At 47.5% G+C, this 23675-nt stretch overlaps 1 long non-coding RNA gene across 1 annotated transcript in view; it reads left to right on the plus strand.

The window, feature by feature from the left end:
* Nucleotides 1-22746, plus strand: part of LOC147700375 (uncharacterized) — a 97038-nt gene extending 74292 nt beyond the window's left edge. The window contains exon 3 of the long non-coding RNA XR_015299416.1: nt 22689-22746. This is a non-coding gene — a long non-coding RNA (uncharacterized LOC147700375). The remainder of the gene's footprint in view (nt 1-22688) is intronic.
* The last annotated feature ends 929 nt before the right edge of the window (nt 22747-23675 follow it).

Consider the following 23675-nt stretch of genomic DNA (forward strand, 5'->3'; position numbering starts at 1 on the left):
TTTTTACTAGTAGGACAGACATTTGTTTTCTCAGGGTCGGTACTTTAACAATGGTTTTGGAAGAATTAGCAGAGGAATGGCCTTCCAAGAAATACAATATGTAGCACCCATTTATGCTAAATATTGCAGTCCATACTTCTGGGCGCCAAGTATCAGCTTCCCCAGTGAATTGGGAAACGGAGTTGGGGGTTTACAAGGTTCCCATGACCTACGCCCTCAAGAATTCTAGAAAGTTGTAGGCTTTCACATTATATTGGGTTTAGATGATTTTCTTTAGTATGGAAATCTCTGGCTCTGGGGATACTGTTGCTGTAGGTGGGAGAGCCAGGATGGGGTTTGAACTCCATTGGTAGTGCCTGGTGTACCTAACCTTGTGCAGCTGTCTGAAGTATATCTACTTCTACTGCCTTGAGAGGTTCAGCTTTTTCTTTCATCTTTACTATTTCATCATCAGTGTGATGGCCAGAAACAAGCTTGAGAAAGGAAGGTCCTTAGCCGTATGTTGGACTTCTGCCTGGTGACACAGAGCCAAGAAGGTTTTCTAATTGAAACGCAGAGCCTTTTAAAAATTGTAATTTGAATTTTACCTGTGCACGAGTGACGCCCACTGCCCACAGACCTCTGCTGGTCCCCCACAGCCGATTCATGGGCTGACACGGGCCAGCATTGAAGCAACACACGCCATCTTGTGGGTGGTTGAAGGGGAGCGTTCCAGCTGCCTGGCCCCTCCCTCCCTCTGGCGAGTACATAAACCACCACTTAATCTCCGTAGCTCTTAATGCTGAGACTGTCCTCTTGAGGCGTATAGCCGGGAGGTACAGAGCACGTTTTTATTTTTTAAAGTGTGTGTCTGGCTGAAGGTCGATTTTGGACGGAAAGCCTTTTAAAAATTGTAATTTGAATTTTACCTATGCACGAATGACGCCCACTGCCCACAGACCTCTGCTGGTCCCCCACAGCCGATTCACGGGCTGACACGGCCCGGCATTGAAGCAACACACGCCATCTTGGGGGTGGTGGAAGGGGAGCGTTCCAGCTGCCTGGCCCCTCCCTCCCTCGTCCACTTCCGCTACAAATGCCTGACCTCTGCCGGAGGCGCAGCGGACGGGCACAGCGGGCTCGCCGGAAGCGCGCCAAAGGCAAGCCCGTCTGTGACCGACCGGGGCCAGGGGCAGCAACCCCTGGGGGCCTTACGTTCCGGAAACACTATAGTTCCCTGGAACTTAGAAACCTGTGTCCACCCATTGACAATATATGCCGGCACAGCTTAAATATTAACTATGGAGACAAAACATGCGCACATTGCCCTTTCACTCTCAACAGACAACTAGGATCGAGACACAAGGGTAGAATATTAAATCTTGCCATGCTAAACTGCCGGTCTTTAGAGAAACACAAGCTGGAAATATACGAGCATCTGACGGATCACCAGGCAGACGCACTATTCCTCACGGAGACAGGGTTACACTCCGCGTCTGCACCAAATGTACTGGCCGTGCTTCCACCAGGATATGATATCAAGAGAGTTGATAGGAAGAAGGGGAAAGGGGGGGGGGATTGCGATTATACATAAACAAGAGCTGACTTGCACTCTAGAAGAGAGATACATTGGAAAAAGCGAGACTGGTTTCTTCTCCCTAGCAGTGCCTCATGGATACGGTCTCCAGGGATTTTTAATATATCGCCCACCGGGACCTGGAGCCAGCTTTCCCACGCAACTGATGGACACTCTCACACTCTCTGCTCTCACTCATGAGAGACTCCTCCTCTTAGGGGTTTTAAACTATCATTTTGACGATCCCCTAAACAACGAAGAGCAGGAACTCAGACAGGAACTAGAAGGCATACAGATGCTGCTAAAATCAGATATGCCCACTCATTGCCAGGGCCATCTCTTGTACCCTATCTACGCCAACTGGAATACTCTGACCGTAGCACCTCCAACGCTTGTCATTTGGTCTGACCATTCTCTAGTCCCATTTCGGGTAGCGGTCCCGGAAAGCGGACTTCAGAATGGGAACACCACTACTAACAAACGCAGGAAATGGGCCAAATTTTGCCCAGAGGAATTTAATAAAATAGTCAAATCTGAAGGCCCGCTCGAGGTCGAGGAAATTGATTCTGCCTGCGAAATCCTAGACCTACGAATCCAAAAAGCGCTAGATCGCACAGCCCCATGGACTCTGAATGCGCCAGTAAGGAAATCTAAATCTGCCCCCTGGTTCGATTCTGAACTACGAGAACTAAAAGCCTCATGCAAAAATTTAGAGAGGAAATGGCGTAGGTCATATTCTGAGACAGACAAAGCCGAATATAAGAAAGGCTTAAAAGAATATCATGCCACCATCCGGAAAACAAAGAGAACCTATTACTGTCTCAGAATTAAGAATGCGAGCAATTCCATGACAGAAATGTTCCTAGTATACAAGGAACTATCTGATCTCACCCCACTGACAGCCCCGATAGATGGATCAGTCAGAGCTTGCAATCAAATAGCAGAGTTTTTCGCCAGCAAAGTGGACAAAATATATATGGCGTTTCCAGAGGCAGCTAAAGTAGGGTGTGGGAGAACGGAAACCACCCCTACTATACAAAATAACAACTGCCTCTCGGCATTTTTAGTGCCCTCACGGGAATCAATATGCCATATAGCAGGCAGCATTAAATCAGGATCACCTAATGACCCAGCTCCACCTAAAAAACGTTATGGTAGCTTAACCACTCTGGAACCATACATTAGCCACTTACTCACTCTCTCATTTGCATCAGGCCAAGTACCTGCTGCCTGGAAGAGAGCAATAGTCCTCCCTTTGAGGAAAAAACCCAACATCAGCCTTGCAAAACTAGACAACTTGCGACCTATTTCCCTCCTCCCCTACTTTGCTAAAATCGCGAAGAAAGCAGTAAATCAACAACTGTCTGCTTTCGCAGAGACCAACGGACTGGGGTAGGATGGAGTTAGCTGGTAGAGCAGAGAGGATGGTGTTCTCTCTTTCAATTCTACAGATCATCAATCTATAATAATGAATAATCAATCCAGCTGTGGTCTTCAGCTGGCCGCTTATAAGGAGGAATTCTATTTTCTTCAGATGGGGCTGGTTTGAAAGCGTCATGGGATGTGGGCATGTGTGTGTCTTGTAAATGAGTGTGTCTTGTAAAGCGCACTGCTACCCGTAGGCGTCGTGGCGCTATAGACCGCTGGGGAACCCGTCCTGGCTTTCCCTGTGAGATGTTCCCTCCTGGGTATCTCCAAGGTGAAACCAGGCATCCCTGGCGTTAGTGGGGGGCCGTTGTGGAGATAAGGCAAGCTAATGGCCAGAGTTGCCGAGTGTGATCCCTGGTTAGATTAGGCACCGAGGCGAGAATTATCGAGTCCGCTGACCCTGGTTCACGACCCTGCCGCGTCGGGAATTGAACCCTGGTCCCGGGCTGTTCTCTGCTTCCGGGTCTGCCGCCTCTAATCAGTGAGCCACACCACTCCACTGTATTGATACATTCATCACTCAAATTGGGATTAGACCCCAAAGATTGAATTTACAAATAATAAGACACATAATAGTAGCAAATTCACATAATGAGGTTTTCCAAAAGGACTACTGGGATTTCTATATGCATTCATTACTAAAAAAAGGTATGCAGACTTTAAACTCTCTTGTTGATTACCACTTTTACAGCCAAAAGAAAATCACAACTTCTCTCCAATATAGTTATGCTACAAGCTAAGATGTGAATCTATAAAAACACACTTCATTTTTTCTCTCTAGTATTTGTGCTCACCTGCGGTGGGGGAAAATCTGGCTCACTTTGTTGTTGATGACTTCCTCAACCTGGGACTCTTGCGAGACTTTCTTGGGTGTTGGCATTGTCAAGATCACAACTATGGGGTTAACAACATTCCAGGAGAACATTTGACTTCTACAGTGGCAGAAAGGTATGAGGATTGACGTCCTGTCCAGATCATTTGTCTATTAGCTAATATTGCTATATATAATTTAGGAGCAACTTACATAAATTAATTCCCGAGCTATGAAATATCTCTGTCAGATTGAAAGTGAGCCTACCTCCCAAAGCTGCATGGAAAAGATCTTCTAAAGGGCATTAGAAAACTTCTTAAAGCTCAATGCACTATCTCGAAACTCTAACAAAAGCACCTGGACACCTTAATCAATGTTTAAACTGAAAATGGTTGCCATCCCACCCCATCAACATCAGCAAGATTACAGGCCTTTATACAGGCAATATACTTTCATCTGAGCATCATGTAAATAAACTTGCCCAAACCACAAATATCCTCCATCATCAATTACAAAGAATAACATCTCAGCTCTGTAACAATAGACTCAAGTCAGCCATTTATTCAAAGATAATATCTGGATTAGACGCAGAAAATATCATCCTATCTGGCCTAATGCCAATAACCTTGCAACCCCCAAAAGCAGCCATACACTCTACAGCATGGACTGTCTGAGAGAAAAGAACACTTTACCATGTCTACCATTGGCTACCACTTGAGGCTAAAATCTAATAAAACATTTTTAATCAGACATTCAAATCCATCCACATAGGTAGATTGAGCTATCTGACTGAATTATCAAAACCATTATAATGTAGCATCCATACTTTTCTTGGACTTCTTGTATTCTAACATTTTAAACCATACTTCTCAATGCCTTTGTACCTTTCTTCTAACTCACAGTAACTAACGTTCTGCGTCCCTCCCTCCCAGAGTTAACTCTTCCTGAGGCTTTTTGGTGAACTTTTCTTAGCTGTGATCTGCAGGGCTTTAAGTGGGATGAAAAAAACTGGGGGGGGGGGTCTCTTAAAGAGGCGTGGTCAATGTAATTAAGGGCGTGGCTTAAAACCACGTAAACTAAAAATCTGTGCTTAGCATAGTGTGCCGCCCGACTTGTATTTTGCTGTTCCTGTAATTGCGTTCAGATATATGATACAACAAGTCACATCACACCTACAAGTCAGGACTATTGGCTTTGTCAATGTTTGCCAGTGTCATAAGATAAATAAGCAGCAACTATGGCTTGTATATAATATTGAAAACACTTCCACTTGAAGCCCTAGTAACACCACAACAATGTTGCTGCTCCTGAGTTTCAAAAAGAGAAGGGAAATCCAGAGAGAAAATGACTCTCTTTAAAGGATTTCCCTTCCCCTACAACACTCACCACACGCACATCGATGTGCCCGCTGTCACTGCAGGATCGCCTGTGCCAGGGCACAAAACAGAGCCCGATAGAGACCCTTTTCCAGGCCCTCTTTAAAAAACTGCTGATGCTCAGACCCGGTGAGACCCGGCCCACTTAAAGTCCTGGTGTACGGGATCAAGAATAGTAAGGGTTTGCTATGCGGTAATCATAGGGGAAAAGTAAGGGACTGGAGGGTGGACTATTAAAATTGTATTCAGGCAATGTAAAATTTGGTTTGTCCTCTGTTGTTCCTTACAGGCTGTACAATTTAGAGCCTGAAAATAATCCCAAAAGAGTGTTCAGCAGATGCTAACCCCTCTGGGCAAACAGCTCCCTACCCCATGACGAGGTGTTGGAAAAATTATATTAGAGCGTGTATTATTGGCCTAGTAGTTTGTTGCTTCTTGGCATGTACCCCACTCTGTTGTAGGTGAATAATGTTGCTCGATATTCGATAACAAGCATTTACAATGCAATAGGTCTCGCAATGACATTATTTTGAGCTATTAACATTGTAAATGACATTGTGTTTTGATTTTGTTTTGCTTTTGTAAAACATAAATAAAAATGCATTGTGATTTAAAAGGGCAATAGCTAAAATGTAATGTTGTCAATAAATAGACAAGCTAGAGTCCATAGCCAAATACCATGACTGCCTGTCTTGTTACCACCTTGTGTAAGCTTGGTAGGGAGTAGGCAACGGGGTGGTTTAGTTACCCAACCCCAATAGCCCGGGAGGGGGCGAGGGAGTCCATGTGAATAAAGGGAGCCTGACACCAACAGGTAGAAAAGAAACAACAACCCAGGCCTCAGGCTTCACAATGAGCTAGTGAAGGGTAGGCCAAGCACAGGGGAAGTACCACCCAGCACAGATATGTGGATGTACACACATTAGGGCACAATCCCAGCAAAAGTCAAGAACACGATCCACAGAGAGCATAGAAAAGTTCAAATAGTGCCCAAAAGGTAAGCAAGAGCTTCCTTTGGGAGAAATGAGGAACAGGGCAGCTGCCTCCTAAAGGCGATAGACAAAACAAGAGGTTTGTGAGTAGAAATTTACCTTTATACGGAGGGGTAAGAATTTAAATATATATTTCTTTTAGATAGGTAACTGGGTGCCTGTGAAACATCTCATTTTGTAAGAGCTGGGAGGCGGAAGTGATGAGAAGGTCATGAGAAATAATTGATTCTCCATCCTTACGACCCTTACCCTCTTGATCACCCCTACTCAACACATGCATTCATACAGAATCTTAAAGAGGCGTGGTCAATGTAATTAAGGGCGTGGCTTAAAACCACGTAAACTAAAAATCTGTGCTTAGCATAGTGTGCCGCCCGACTTGTATTTTGCTGTTCCTGTAATTGCGTTCAGATATATGATACAACAAGTCACATCACACCTACAAGTCAGGACTATTGGCTTTGTCAATGTTTGCCAGTGTCATAAGATAAATAAGCAGCAACTATGGCTTGTATATAATATTGAAAACACTTCCACTTGAAGCCCTAGTAACACCACAACAATGTTGCTGCTCCTGAGTTTCAAAAAGAGAAGGGAAATCCAGAGAGAAAATGACTCTCTTTAAAGGATTTCCCTTCCCCTACAACACTCACCACACGCACATCGATGTGCCCGCTGTCACTGCAGGATCGCCTGTGCCAGGGCACAAAACAGAGCCCGATAGAGACCCTTTTCGAGGCCCTCTTTAAAAAACTGCTGATGCTCAGACCCGGTGAGACCCGGCCCACTTAAAGTCCTGGTGTACGGGATCAAGAATAGTAAGGGTTTGCTATGCGGTAATCATAGGGGAAAAGTAAGGGACTGGAGGGTGGACTATTAAAATTGTATTCAGGCAATGTAAAATTTGGTTTGTCCTCTGTTGTTCCTTACAGGCTGTACAATTTAGAGCCTGAAAATAATCCCAAAAGAGTGTTCAGCAGATGCTAACCCCTCTGGGCAAACAGCTCCCTACCCCATGACGAGGTGTTGGAAAAATTATATTAGAGCGTGTATTATTGGCCTAGTAGTTTGTTGCTTCTTGGCATGTACCCCACTCTGTTGTAGGTGAATAATGTTGCTCGATATTCGATAACAAGCATTTACAATGCAATAGGTCTCGCAATGACATTATTTTGAGCTATTAACATTGTAAATGACATTGTGTTTTGATTTTGTTTTGCTTTTGTAAAACATAAATAAAAATGCATTGTGATTTAAAAGGGCAATAGCTAAAATGTAATGTTGTCAATAAATAGACAAGCTAGAGTCCATAGCCAAATACCATGACTGCCTGTCTTGTTACCACCTTGTGTAAGCTTGGTAGGGAGTAGGCAACGGGGTGGTTTAGTTACCCAACCCCAATAGCCCGGGAGGGGGCGAGGGAGTCCATGTGAATAAAGGGAGCCTGACACCAACAGGTAGAAAAGAAACAACAACCCAGGCCTCAGGCTTCACAATGAGCTAGTGAAGGGTAGGCCAAGCACAGGGGAAGTACCACCCAGCACAGATATGTGGATGTACACACATTAGGGCACAATCCCAGCAAAAGTCAAGAACACGATCCACAGAGAGCATAGAAAAGTTCAAATAGTGCCCAAAAGGTAAGCAAGAGCTTCCTTTGGGAGAAATGAGGAACAGGGCAGCTGCCTCCTAAAGGCGATAGACAAAACAAGAGGTTTGTGAGTAGAAATTTACCTTTATACGGAGGGGTAAGAATTTAAATATATATTTCTTTTAGATAGGTAACTGGGTGCCTGTGAAACATCTCATTTTGTAAGAGCTGGGAGGCGGAAGTGATGAGAAGGTCATGAGAAATAATTGATTCTCCATCCTTACGACCCTTACCCTCTTGATCACCCCTACTCAACACATGCATTCATACAGAATTGCTGAATTGTCCTCATACTGTACACCTAATGACAATGCTGTTTCCCCTGTAGACCATGTAGAGTGTGCCATACTATGTGAGGAGTAGGCCACACACATAGAGCACCCCAAAATAAAATAAATACAAAATATCTGTTTTTTAAGCTGGAGTTGGAACGGTTGTCATGCTGCGCCATGTGCTGTGTCTGAATACGGGTACTTTTTTGTGTGGGTCACAGAGGCTGAACCGCTGGAGCCTACAGTGGGCCTGGAGAAAGCGCTCCTCAGTGATGCTAACATCCGGATATAAGCCAAAATATGGTGGTCTTCCTATCATGGCGAAAGCCGGGGCGATCACTCATGTTGTCTCGCAGATGAGAACGCTCGGCTATTTGCTGCCATATATTATATAAATAACTGCGCATTTTAAAACCAAAAGAAACCAGGCAAGGTGAAAGGCAGGCGGAGATACGCCGTCAAAACCTGCATCACTGAAAGGGATTATCAGACAAAACTGGGTCACTGTGACTCCACGAGGAATCATACCCGCCGCCGTCCACATCGCATTTCCACTCAACTGTGATAAAAAAAAACATAAGAAAAAATACAGCACACACATTCCAGTAACTTTACACTCAGCAGAATGCTGTGGTTGTTTGTGCATAATTAGCAGGTTCCCACACTACTGCAGCAGTCCGGTAGTATGAGCCGCTGGCCGAGCCGGCTACTTTGTTTTGCTAATGCCACCATTACACAATAAGGTAGGCGCTCGGCGCGCGCCGGCCGCGCCACTGCTGGCAGCCTAATGATGGCCAGGAGCAGCGCTAGCCCACGCTGAGAGGCTGTATTTAGGGAGGAACAATCCAGATTAAAGCACTTTAGGCAGTGGCCGCTTCCACCCTGGCACGCGGGCGGATATAGACAGCATTTGGAAAAGATGTAGAGGGAGGCTGTTCCCAGAGAGGGCTGAGTTCGTAGTGGGCACGGAACAAAGACAACAAGGGGATGTTAAGCTTGCCCACTTCTCCTTCTCACGCACATTGCTAAAACTCACCGGCACTCCAGTGAATCACGGCAGCTAGCGACAGCATGCATCAGTGAGGGCGCTACAGCGTTTCACAGCCTCCCCAAGGGAGGGCCTTCCGCCTTCTGAGGGAGGCCCGCGCCCACTAAGTGATTGGACGAGAAGGGCAGAAAGGAGGAAGTCCCGCCCCAGGGGAGGCTGTGAAACGCTGTAGGCACGTAGGAGGAGCAGAGGCCGCCGATGCAAGGGAGGGAAGCCCCATGTGACGGAGCCTGTAGCCCGGTCAGTGGGGCGGGTAGGGCTTAGTAGGGGGTGTGATTGCCTGCGTGTGTGTGCATGCGTGAGTGTGGCTGTGTGTGTGTGCGCGCGTGATTGAGAGTCGAGAGGCTGACTTGCTGTGCACAGTTTCTGGGAAGCCCGTCCACATAACAGAATCAGCGCGTGCCCCGGTCTGTCTCCCTTGAGAGGCATCTCAAGAACAATAGGTCTCGAGAGCGAGACCTAAAAAGTGGATATAAGTTAATTGGATATCACCTTATTGCTTGCTTTGTATTAGACAATGCAAGCCCAAGTTAATGTGAAATAGCTGGACCATATGTGGAGCCATCCAATGTACTGCCATCCTGTGTAGGAGCTATTTCAAGTACTACTATAGAGGCCAGTGCATTGCTGTCCAAACTGAAAGAGACTGCTTTGGAATAGGTTGGGAGTTTAGGTTTAAGATTTTTTTTGTATATTAGTCCCAGCTGCTCTCTGTAGGTTATTAGTCTTTTTTTGTTCTAAATCAGTGTTATATGTATATAAATATTCTAGGTTCAAGAGAGGAAGAATGTTGGGACAGCACATTTATTTTAATCAAATGTGCAAGGGCGCTTTTATTCCCGGAAGACTTGCACATCTTGTGACTGCCCTTGAAATTTCCAGATTACAGTTTAATTTGTTCATAGTTTTTTCATATAGAAGGTTTGAAAAGGCGAACTCACGACGGGGATAACAGTGTGACATGTGTTATATACGCATGCGCACATAACACCTGTCAGTTGCTTACGAAAGTGCGCGCAGGGATGAGACACTGCTCATTGGTGCATTCTTAGGGAGACGGCCTGCGCATGCGCATGTATGAGACGCCACACACTGCAGTTTGCCTAGTAACAGCATATCATCCACCGAGTCCTGTGTCTGCGCATGCGTCGTGCTGCTGTAATGTCTGCCATCATCCCTGCTCTGTCACAGTTGGACGGTGCAGTCTCTCGCTGGTACAGCGCCACCAGACATGCTTCTGCAGGTGAGGTACATACGTCTTTATGCTGATAATGCTAATGTGACACAGCTGTACGTTTGTGTATAAAAGTGTGGCATGTTTATGCCTTGTATGCAGGGTGTAGCTTGGTCAGTATGTTTGAGGGGGTGAGAGCTTCAGATTTGACAACAATCACACTGGACATTATATGAGAAGCAGGGCAGGTGGGGGCGAGGGGGGGGGGAGTTAAGGAGCAGTAGGAAGGAAGAGGAGGGCGGATTGAGAGGGGCTCTTAATTTTTTTTTTTTTTGTATAATAACAATTTTTAAGACCTTTAAATCAAAGGTGACAATGTGTGTGTGTTTTTGTCTGCTTGTGTATGTCAAAGTTTCAAGTGAAACGCGACAAACACCTCGACATACCCGAGTATGCACATTTACCCAACTATTTACTACATAATCCATTTCTTAGGGGGGTGTAACATCCCAAACACCCCCTGAAACTACTCCCCTGATTATATCAGGGACATGAAAACCTTCTATGATCGTGAAGAAGGACGAAAGAGCTGGGCCCACATACCCCTGGCCTTTGGTAAAATAACGAAATTTTATCATGTCAGCAGGACATTGTCATTCGTAGGAAAGGAGGGAGGGAAGAGGCAGAGGACAATTCACTAAATTGCCAGAGGTAACGGAAGTGACATCACAGACCCTTTGACATCATAGGAAGTGGTATATGATCTTCGACCCTGTATCCTAGGAAGTATGTCACCTGATCGTAACCCTCAAGATATAACACAAACTGACATCACTGAAGCGTAATGTTAACCTAACAGAAACAAATATTGTTAAATCACAGGAAGATGCACAAAATTGAGATTTAGGAAAACATTAGGGGTCAAGTACACCTGTGAAAGGTTATATTGATTATAGATCTTGAGTGTGATTTTTATTGGGGGTGGGGGGCTTTGTTTACAGGTCATCATTGTTTATAGGTTGTGATGTGTGGTCACTTGTAGGATCTGAGATCAAGGTTTTCTTAAAAGGCATCCTTTTACATGCATTCATAATAGGGTAAAAAGGATATTATTAAAATGTGCATTTAAAGGCACATTTTAATGCGCATTTGGATGTTAGTGCAGTATAGTTCACTCAGAGTTATACGTTTGCACCTCTTCCTGCTCCAGTGTGTGACCACCAATGTACATGTGTACAGTTCTGCTGTCCCAAGAGTGCAGGATTTCTCCAGGGTTGGTTGGTCCTTCATGTACCGGAAGCTGTTCCGGGTTGGTGTCACTGAACCTCTCTGGGGCCCTTGAACCTATCTGTCGGGTGCATTAAATAACATTAAAAAGAGCCTGCTGGGCCAAGGGGCGGGGGACCTCGGGCCATCAAGTTTGATCTCTCAGGATGAGGGGCGCCAAGACCTCAGCAGACCAGAGGCTTTTACCGGGTCTTAGCTCGAGCCACCAGGGGTTTGACAGCCAGGCTGAGATCCCTCTGCAGCATTACACCTGCGAGCTTCGTCCATCTCTGATGTGCAAAGCCTAGGGCCAGCCTTCAGAGGGCAGAGGCATGAACGGCAACCCGTTTTCTTAAAACCAGCCAACACAGCCTTGTAACTGTTGTGTTATGGGCATTTTATATTTCTGAGAGGCAGGAAATCGCCCATTGTGAAAGGGGAGACCAGTAGCATCCAGAGCTGGACATCATCAAGATATTAGGAGACTGAGCTGCCAGAGAACACACATCATGAAAAGGGTGAGCAGTAACACTGTAGCATTCTCACACATCGTGAACGGGACATCAGTAACATTTAGAGCTGCCAGAGATCACACATTGTGAAAGGGATATCAGTAACAGTAACATTCTGAGCTGCCAGAGGTCACTCTTCATGAAAAGGGCGAGCAGTAACACTAAAATATTCTAAGCTGCCACAGATCACATATTGTGAAAGTGACATCAATACACGACTACAGGCTGAGCTGCCAGAGAGCACACATCGTGAAAGGGAGAGCAGTAACACTGTAATATTCTGAGCAGCAAGAGATATTCCATCGTTGTTAAAAAAGGACATCGCTACACAGTAACAGTATGCACTTCCAGAGTTCACACATCATTAAAGGGAGAATTCATCTTGGAATCAAGGTTTTAAGAAAAATGTAAGTTGTGCACGGTCTAGACACACACACATTCCATCTTACATTCCAGTTGATTTAACACCAATTTTAGATTTTCCATACAAGTATGTTCTTTTTGTGTACTTCTAGCGATTCCTGCCTCAATATATCTTTGAGAGAACCTTCTTTTGCATGAAATAAGTTATTGTGGTTCGCCCCTGCTCAATGGGGTCGGTGTAAGCGCTGCCAATTGCTCCTCAAATAGACTTACGGACACAGGAACTTTAGGTAACGCAGGCTTTATTAACTTGAATGTCTTTTTCCTGTGTATCGTCTTTCTGTAGTAGGGCAGGGGGCTTTCGGTCTCCTCAGTCTGTCTATGCTGGCGCTTCTCCACAGCGGTCTGGCGGTCGTCCCGGTGTCTTCTGGGACTTGTGGTCCGTGCTTCTTCCTCCACGATGTCGTGAAGTCTCGCTGATCCGAATGAAAAAAAGGATAGCACAGCTTTAGACGGGTGTACTGCCGAAAGGCACAGGGAAGGGAGTGAGGGAACACACGTGCACGAAAATCAGCTATGGACCACAGTGCCGGGGTAGTGAAGGAGGGGTAGTGCACAGGAGGCGTCTCTGGTGCCTCTACGGGGGTTTAGCCCTCTTGAATCCCGCCCAACTTGAAAGCCTTGATCGTACCTCAGGTAGCCACACTTCCCATGAAGTGTGGCTGGGCGAAGCGCCTTCCGGTTGGCCTCCTGGCTTGTCTGGTTCGCCTCTTCCGGATCTTCTGATCCCGCCGCCCTTCTCTCCGTCCCCTTCTCCGGCCGTCACCTCCTTCCTCCGATGGTCTCTCTCCTCCTCTGGTCTCCACTCCGCCTCCAGACTCCGCTCCGGTCCGCTTTCGTCTCCACCCGTCTGCTTCCGCCTCTCCTCCGACTTCTTCTCTGATCTCCGCTCTGCTCCGCACTCTTCCTCTTCTCCGCCTCGCCTTCCGTCGCTCTCACCTCCGTCGCCTCCAGGTGTAACACACACCTGTGTGCTTTCTGGTGCTGTCTTTACCTGTGGCACGGGGGCGTGCCAGTTGACGTAGTCCTGGTCTAGCTCCGCCCAATTAAAGAAACAGGGCTCACCACTCTCTTCGGGCTCCTTGTCGCCGAGGACATCCGTGTTTCTCCAGGCCCCTGTGTGTTGGTTAGAAAGAGGTGAAACAGGTAAGCCTGGCGGATCCGGGACCTCCCCGTTACAGTTATATACCCATCAAACTATTGTTGCCATTGCCACGGCATATGAACTAGTAAGATCAAGTTCTGGTCATAAAACCAGCAGGGGGGCGTGGCTTGGAGCATCAAGATGGCGGATGCACTCTGAGAGTGCTCTGGACCCCTCTGTCATCCGCCACCATCGGCAGCTAATCTTCCCCTCCAGCACTGGCATCCACTCCGCTGCAGCCAGGGGTGGACATTGGCGTGAAGCAGAACCATGAGGCGCGAAGTGCATCGATCAGATCCGCCCCGGGACTCCCGACTTCATCCAAGACAAAATGGCAGCTTGCGCTCGCCTCAGTTCAGTTCCATTTATAAAACGCATGGTTAAACTACCCGTGGGTCCACAGAACAGCATAAGGACCAGAGATCATCCTCCCACCTTGTAATGGTGTAAAGGCGGCCCGCTGCATTCCTGGGACACTCACATCAAGTAAGACTAGCAATCAGAGGGCCCGGGAAAACCATAAATGTAAAGACGCGGCGCCTGGCCCTGAAACCACACTCTGGCCTGCAGACTTACCCGGTGTCCTGGTCTGGTGTGGCGTGGGAGCCACCTGCTTGGCGGCGTCTCCCGCGCGGACCAGTGAGTGACGAAGACTTTTGCGTACCCCAGAGGGGGTTGGGGAGAGCTCTCCGTCAAGGAGCCACCGGGGCCTGGAGTGGACGCAGCTGAAGGTCCGCGTGGGTTGGCGTGCATCTGGGCCCTGGGTGTTGAGTCACGCACCGGAGCTGTCCCTGAGAGAGGGTGGAGACCGAAGGCGTGCCTATCCCACCCCTGACGACAGCCGGAACCCGTGCCGGCGGGGATCGGCTGCGGTGGTTTCGTAGTGGGGGCCTCTGTTGGAGTTCTCCTCCACTCCCTTCCATCCTGATCATTAAGTCTCTGCAGGACTATTCTGTGTCCACCTCCTGCTCCGAAGGGGCGTGGATCGTGGGGAGAGCCCCTTCTCTGGGCCGTGGGAGCCTCTGGTGCGGAGCACCCGCCCTGGACCTGGTGGACTGGCAAGTCTTGGGAGGGAGAGCCGGAGCCCTGACACCGCAGAGGGAGAGGAAATGGCTTTGTCATCCGGCGGCTCGGGCGGCGCCTGGCTGACCTCGGGTGGGGAGTTTGGCGGCAGGTTTGCACAGCAGCGGGCCACGGTCCCCCCTCCCTTCCCCGGTGGGCCTGGGCCTTCCGGCTGCACCTCGGATAAAATGGCAGGCCACACCCATCGCACAGGAGCATAGGGGCCTGATCTCACCCTCCCACTTCAAAACAACCTGGCGGTGCCTGCCACGTTCCTGTGAAACCCGCGTCGGGTTGTGGCAGCAATCAGAGGTCCAAGGGTGCCACCAACACAACAACGCGATGATTAGCCCTGGACCCGTTCTCCACCCCGCCTGGCACAGCCTCTCATACATCTGAGGCGAGCACAACTGAAGGCCTGTGTGGACCGGCCTGCATCTGGGCCCTGGATGCCTGTTCAATCACTGGGGCTGACCCTGAAGGAGAGTGGATCTCAGTGCGTGCTTATCCCGCACCCAATGAAGGCCTAAACCCCCTCCCTCCCTCCTGACTATTGAGCCTCTGAGGCGGTTCGGAGCCTGGTGGTGGCTCGCTTCCTGAATCGCAGGAGCCCTGGATGCAGAGGCGCTCACCCTAGGCCTGGGGGACTGGTGAGACCTAGGAGTGGAGTGCATAGCTTTGACTCCACTGAAGGAAGAGATCCAAATTCACCATAGTTCTGAGCAGCAACGCGGATTGACACTGAATGCCTACAGGTAGGGTGATCGGTTGTGAATTCACGCAGCGGTGGGTTTCTGTCCCTCCTCCCTTCCCTGCTGGGCCCCCCGGATTCCACTCTATGGCCTCCTCACTGAGCTATGGGGTGCACTTGCTATCCCACTCAGTTACTCCATCGGAAAACCCCAACTGGACTCTAGACGCCTGAGGGAGACCGAGTGCATCCCTTCTGCGCCGCATAGGTGGTAGACCTTAACCCTACATCCTACGGACAACAACTACCAAGGAAAACGGACTACAGGGTGATCACCTGACTTAGCCCCACTCCGCTACCAACCCGATCTGCCCTGCACACAACGTATCAGGGAGTCGAACAAACTTCAGGCTGAAGTGGCCGTGTCCCAGAGACTTGCCTACCCTCATCACTACTGTGGCTCTGATGCATTGACGGTGGAGCCCTGCTCTGCATGAAGTCGCAATCCTATCTCGACACAAGTAATCGACCTGATCAGAGAGATACCGAGACTCCCACCCACCCCCCGCCGCCCCAAGAGATCAGCAAATGCCCACGTGAACCTGGGATGTCTGTACAAAGCCGACTGCGAGAATCACTGTAAAACCGCCCAACTCTCAACAGCGCCACCAACATCCACTGCCTACCTTTCGTCTCCACCAACCATGGCAAAAGACCATGGTCCGAAACCGCCTGCAACACAGACCAAAATCAATTAGTAAGAGTACGCTGTCAGGGATGCTGGAGCCCTGTTCGGGACCATGGGGGGACCCACACCGGCGGGATGCGACCTTAATACGATCTTGCAAGCCATCAGTGCTTCACAGGCTTCGGTTCAAAACAAGATTGGGGTGGTCCAGGTCCATAAGGCTCTGCTTCGCCAGGATCTCCGTAATGCGTCAGCACGCATTACTGAAACTGAATCCCGCCTACGGCAGGCCTGCATTCAGAAAACCCTATCCTACCAAAACCACACTATTATGATAGTTCAAAGTTCACAGCACTTCAGCCTTACACCAGCACAACCTTACACAACAACTACATACCAACAGACAAGGCCTCCAACCAACACTACCCGTCACCCAAACACTCCCACCACATGTCGGGTTCCCGGAATTCCCGTGGGCACAGGCGATACATAGAGGAGACTCTCTCCGGGGAATGTCATGGAATGTCAACGGCCTGCTGGACAGAATCAAGCTAACCGCTGTTCTGCGGCATGCCCAAAGATACACCCCGACATACTCCTGCTCCAAGAAACACATCTCATGGGTAATCTCTGTCCCTTCCTCGCAAGATACGGGTTCAACAGATCCTGGCACTCAGGCTTCACAAGGGGTTCACGCGGGGTGGTGATCCTCCTGAAGCACAACTTGCCCTTCGTACCTACTCAAATCACCAGGGATCCCCACGGTCGCTTTGTTGCTCTCTCCTTAACAATGGGCGACAACACCTTCAACGTCCTCTCCAATTATATTCATGGTGCCATGCCTATACACACTTTAAGCAACATTGGGGAGGTGATTAGCTCCTTACCGCTGGGAACAATGATGTTGGGAGGAGACTTCAATGCTGTCATGCAACACAGACTTCATACCAAAGGGACCCCTCTGTCTCCTGCATCCTACATGCCAGGTAATTGGGAATCTGGACCGATGGCATGGGTATCTGTGACGTATGGGGGTCGTGGAGCCCACAAGACACCCAGTACACCCACACCTCAGCAGCGCACCACACTCAGGCCAGCATCAACATGATGTTTATGCCGGCCCCCGAATGACGCAAGGTCAGAGAAATACGTATCTTTCCCCGAGGTATCTCGGATCACTTACCTCTGCTCCTAACCATAGGTGACCCCCTTGGTACACTCAGCCCGTTGTGGAGGATGAATGCCTGGTTTCTCCAAGACTGGAAATACAAAGAAGCAATTGAAGGGGAACTTAAACAGTACTTTCTCACTAATAAAGACTCTGTCTCCTCTCCGGGTACCCTGTGGGAGGCAGGTAACTCCACCATCCGTGGTTTCGCCAATGGTCACCTTAAAGCCCAACGAGCAGCCCAGGATAGCAGGCTCGCCTTCCTTGAGGCCCAAGGTCCTGACTTGAAAGGAGCTCATCCGGAGCAACAAATGAGCCCCAGTTGCGCCAGCTGGCACTGGTGATTGGTTAAATTAAACAGATCTAACTGGATTCGGCAAAGCTCCTATGGAGGCCCTCCAATGCTCGCGTGTATGGATGGGATGACAAAATGGGAGAATACTGCATAGGTTAGTGTCATACCCCTTACGAACCGGATAATTCTAGAAATCTGAGATTCTGAAGGGATTACCCACCATTTACCCAGAGCTATGGCCCAATCCTTCGCTTACTCCAATCTTTACTCGGCCCAGAGGCCTGAACTCTCACTATCAGACCTTATCACCCTAGAAAACCTCCATCTTCCTAAACTTAATGCAGTTAAATCAGCTAGAATGGATGTCCCAATCAAACACGTATAAATACAAGACGCCCTCTCGCACGTAGCAGCTGGGAAAACTCCTGGCCCCGGCGGCTACCCACAGGAGTACTACTCCGCCTACTGTGACATACTGGTCCCACACCTCAAGACCCTCTATACAGAAGCCGTAGAAAGGGGCTCACTCCCTTTAGAGACCGACACGGCAACGATAGTCATTATTTCCAAAACACAGCTGCCATCACCAGCCTACACCGACAACCGCCCCATATCCCTAATTAATACAGAGGTAAAAATTTACACCACAGTCCTAGCCCAGCGTCTCAGGTCATACCTAAACAGGCTGGTCCACCCCAACCAGTGTGGCTTCATGCCGGCACGAAGTCCCAGACACTGCCTTAGGCGCCTCCACCTAGCCTTGGCCAACCGACAGTCACTGACACCCTATTTGGCACTTCTCCTAGTAGACTTCAAGAAAGCCCTTGACTCGGTCAACTGGCGATACCTGGACGATGTCCTGGCAGCGATGGGCATGGGCCCAACTTCTGCCCTCTGGTTCAAATCCTGTTCTCCAAATCGACCGCAAGGGTCCTTGTCAATGAAGCGCTCTCAGACACGTTCCCAATCAGGAGAGGGACGAGACAGGGATGTCCCCTCTCGACTCTCCTTTTTGCTCTGGCAATGGAGCCCCTTGCCACCCTCATTCGTTCTGATGACCGGGTCCAGGGCTGGAAGTGGAAAGGCTCTCATGAGGACAAAATTGCCTTATACGCAGACGATGACCTACTCTTCCTCGCAGAGCCAGCCCAATCTGGCCCCAGATATTTACAAATACTCCGTACCTTCGAGCGAGTCTCCGGCTTATGCTGGAACTCCGTAAAATCAACCCTGGTGCCCCTGCATCTATCTAGGGAGTGCTACGATTGGCAGTCTACCATCCCCATCAGACGAAAATCGTTTAAATATTCAGGAATCTGGGTCGCCCTGCTCCCTGAGCTGGCCTGGGTGTGTAATATCACCCCACTAGTCACAAAAGCCAAAAGACCTCCAGAAGTGACAAACCCTACCGCTCAACCCATTAGGTAGAGTAGCACTTTTTAAAATGATGATTCGTCCCCGATTTCTCTACGTCATTCAAAATACCCCATTCTATATTCCCCGGCACTGGTTCAGGGAGTTGGGCAGTTTGATAGCAAGGTTCCTCTGGAGTGGTTCACACCACGCATGGCCCTCTTCCGCTGCCAAATTCCACTCATCGACAGAGGCATGGGTATGATAAACTTGTATCCATACTACATAGCAATCTGCCTCCTATTACTGCACAATTGGTTCAATGGGGGCTGGTCTGACCTCGCCTATAGGACCGGGTTGAGGGATCTGGGACTCTCTTGGGTCCAGACTATGATGTTTGTTTATTTTTATTTGAGTTTTATATAGCGCTAAACCCGGAGGTATCAGAGAACTTTTCATAAGGAACATAAATAGCGCGTTACAAGGTACAATATTTTAAACATTTGTTGCACAGTCATTACAACATAAATGGAAAAATCATAGGGGGGGAGAGAAGGTAGAGGGGGACAGGAATAGTGTTCTTTGAGAAGGTGAGGGGAGAGGAGGGAACCAGAGGGGGGATTGTGTTAAGGCAGACGAGAAAGAAGGAGAAAAACGTGATTTACGGGGGACCCATCCCCAAGACCTTACCCACAGTAACCCACGCAGATCTGCTAGCCTGGCGTGCCTCCCTGCGTCATACCCAATGGGGGAATAGGCTGACCCAGTAAACACCTCTGGCAAGGCACATGGCTACATGAAGTGGTGGGCCTAGAGGGTTTCCAGGGCCGGGATCTTATTGGTATCTCGCAACTCAGCGACTTTTGGATCGGCGACCATATACGTACCTTCTCGGACTTTCAAACCAGACACTCACTCCACCCGTCACAGTTTTATAACTACTTACAACTCCACCACGCACTCAGCGTACATATAGTAACAGCCACTTTGCTTCCAGAGCACAGCCCCTTAGAGGCTCAAATCACAATGGGGGACTTGGGGAGAGGGGGTTATCACCCATTTATCGTTCCTTAACTAACAATGGTCCCACCTCCCTTGACCCACTGAGAACTAGATGGGAGGCCTGGCTAGGTACTCTGGAAGACGATGACTGGAGAGATGCCTTGATGGCCCCCAAGACCATCACTGTCTCAGCCAGACTCTGCTTGGTCAACCTATACTACCTACATATCTATTATCTCACCTATCTCACCCTGTCCGCGTACATAGTGCAGGCCTAATGCCACACCCATCTTGTACACGATGTGGGGCTGAGTATGCTGATTTTTTCCATATGGTATGGTCTTGCCCCCTCATAGCTTCCTACTGGGACGTACCTCACAACCCCTTGAATATACTGCTAGGGGTCACAGACGGGCTGGATGGACCTAGAGCAGACACGTTATTCTTAGGCACCGCCCTTGTGGTGGCCAAGCGATACATTGCAATGGCATGGAAGAATCCCCTCCCGCCTAACATAACCAAATGGCGCAAAGGTGTAGACTGGTGCGCCACACAAGAACTTCCACTGTACGAGGCCAGTGGATGCCCGGCCAAGCATCAGAAAATTTGGGGCAAATGGTTGGGAATGGTGGGTTAATCAGCCCCCCCGTCTTTTCTGGGTCCATTCTTATGTATAATTCGGCGGGCATAGATACGGCAATGTCTACCAACATAATAATCTTTTACTCGCCTAATGTCATCTGTAATTATGCTGGCTGAAATGCTGTGCTGTTTATACTCTGGTTCTATTATTGTCTTTTCACAAAATCGATAATATTGACTATCAAAAGAAACACCGGCAAAGGGACTCCTGGGCTTATCATAGCCAGGTTACGAAGAATTGTGCCTTTGTATTGGTTTAAAAAGTACCATTGCTAAATGGTTATATACTTCAGTGCAAGAACCAGAGGGATATTTACTCTGTAAATTCTACTAAGTGTTTAAAATGTCTCCCTCCAGAAAATTTATAAACAGATTTAATGCTGCCATATACCCTAAGACCTTGTTTCCTAAATGTTTAAAATGAATATTATCGAGGCTCTGGGAGTCTTTTCCTGAATACATGTATGATTTTACCATTTCAATTGGTGTTCTACCTATGTACCAACTTTCTTCCCTTAAAATCCCTTATTTTGGCCTTAGTGATGTTAATTTGTAAACAGTTTTTTCCTGCATATTCATTCAAAGCTTTAATTTATTTTTAAGCCTGCTGATGTAAGAGCAAATAAAACATCATCACCTGCATACAGTAATACTAGTAGATCATAAAATGTAAACCGTGGAGGAATATTCCTAATATTTACAAATTGAGTGGGAAGATCATGAAGATATATAAAAAAAGAATGTGAGGCCAACAGACAGCTCTCTTTTAGGCGGTTATTTGTCTGAATTGTTCGTGTTAGTCCCTTACTCCTTTCCATTAATGCCCTGCAGTAGTGGAGTAATGCAATCCTAAAAATTGTTTTAATAAATCCGACGGTATGCCCAGTGAGATCTGTTTCTCACAGAGGGTCGCCGTGTCGACTTTGCAAAAAACGTTCAAGAAGTCAATAAAAGCGCTATAGAATTTGCGATTTTCTAACCACACATTGTACATATTAAGGTCTGTACAATTGCGATGGTAACCATTACAGAGTGGTTTGGTCGGAATACAGCCTGTTCGCATGGTCTAATTCCTTTAGACAAAGCTCAGTCCTAAAGATGTTCTAATATGCTGGCTGCGAAGATCCTTCCTGATGCATCCAGAAGAGAAATATGACGGTAGTTGATCAAGAATAACTGAGAATCTTTCTTTTGGAGAGGTATTGCTGTCTGCGATCCAGAGATAACTTTTACGAATGCTTATGTAGAGATGAAAATGTTGAAGGATTCAGATTCCACAGATATAAGAGTAGACTCAGCTCTAAAGAAGTTATATTCTGTGTCGAATCCTGACTTGAGGGCTGGCATCTATGCAGCATGTATGTATCAGATGATGTGGACTTACCTTAGAAGCCCAAGGCCTCGCAGAGCTATTGACCTACTTGAGAAGCCCTTGAATTGCCCCATGTTGATGATGAGGATCAACTCCGAAAGCCCAATAAGACAGTCATGAATACCTTATATCTTCCATTCTGAATGTCTTTCTCTCTACCCTGTTTGAGGAAATCATTATGTCAACTGTAGATACCTGTGATCAGCTAGTCTTGTCTTCTGAAGTGGTGCGTCGTGCACGTATGTGGATACGGTGCTACTTCTCACCCGGGGACTCTAGGATCTTTGTTTCCTCATGTTATTGTACACAATGTCTGCACAAAAGGAAACAGAGGTATGTCATATGCATAACCTTCCACTAATACAATAGGTGGTTATGCCAAATACCGAACAACCATTAACAGATCAATCACCTATTATCTCACGAAGTTCCACTTGTTGATTTAGGAATGTCTGTGATATTTGTAAACAAATAGACCGTTAAGCACACTGGTGCACAACGAAGTAAGTGGTATTATTAGTCACTGGTAGCAGCTGGAAGCAGTGTTAGTCTCTATTTGCAGCGTTAGCCTCTGGTAGCGGAATATGTTTTTGGTGACAGAAAAACATTAAAATACAAAGAAACACTGTCCTTGATCTGACACTGGCTACCATCTTGATGATTTGATTGCTTTTATAGTTTTTTGCAACTTAATTTAGTGTGCATGTATGCGCGGTGCGTGGTACCTTACCTGACTTTAATTGGTTGTCTTTTTATCTTTCAGATTCTAGCAAAATAGTTATCTGGATGTTGTGGGGTGAACGGTGCATTTCCATGGTCAGGTAAGTGTAGTGTCTTGTGCATTATAGAGCGCGGGACCCTTACTGTTTCAAATGGACTCCTTAGCTCAATGACGTAAGTGTTTGGGTGGGGTTGATAAATTCATGACGCATTACGTTTCAGTTTACGGTTACACTCTGAAGAATGAAGACGTGTAATAACCAGCTCTGTGTGTGGCGTGATTCATTGCATGCTACCAGTCTAGGGGGGATGCTACACTAATGATGATACTTGTTCTCTGGTAGGCTTGGGCTCCAACGTTGAGTTCAGCTCAGGCGGGTGCCCTTGAGGTAAAACATCCTCCTTGTGAGAATGCGAACACCAGTGACAGCACCCAGCCTCACTCAAAATGGCCACCAAGATCTCGCAAGATCTCAGTGCCTGATTCACAGAACTAACTTAAGACAAAATCCTAAACTTACTACTTTTGGTATTCACAGAAGGCATTTAGTAGTAGTAAAGTTAGGATTTTGTCATAAGTTTGACTTAAGACAAACTTAAGACAGACTTAAGTTAGGATTTTGTCTTAAGTCTGTCTTAAGTCTGTCTTAAGTCTGTCTTAAGTCTGCCTTAAGTCTGTCTTAAGTCTGCCTTAAGTCTGTCTTAAGTCTGTCTTAAGTCTGTCTTAAGTCTGTCTTAAGTCTGTCTTAAGTCTGTCTTAAGTCTGTCTTAAGTTTGTCTTAAGTCAAACTTAAGACAAAATCCTAACTCTACTACTACTAAATGCCTTCTGTGAATACCAAAAGTAGTAAGTTTAGGATTTTGTCTTAAGTTAATTCTGTGAATCGGCCCCTCAGCTTGATCGGTACATAGAGCGGCATGTAAACAAAGGAAGCATCCCGTGCTCTGCAATAACAGAAGGAGCATGTTACCAATCATACCAAAGGTACAAAAAAATATAAAACAATGGAGCACCCTCACACTGCACCCA

This window comes from Lissotriton vulgaris, chromosome 8 (genome assembly GCF_964263255.1).
Source record: "Lissotriton vulgaris chromosome 8, aLisVul1.2, whole genome shotgun sequence".
Taxonomy (NCBI): Eukaryota; Metazoa; Chordata; class Amphibia; order Caudata; family Salamandridae; genus Lissotriton; species Lissotriton vulgaris.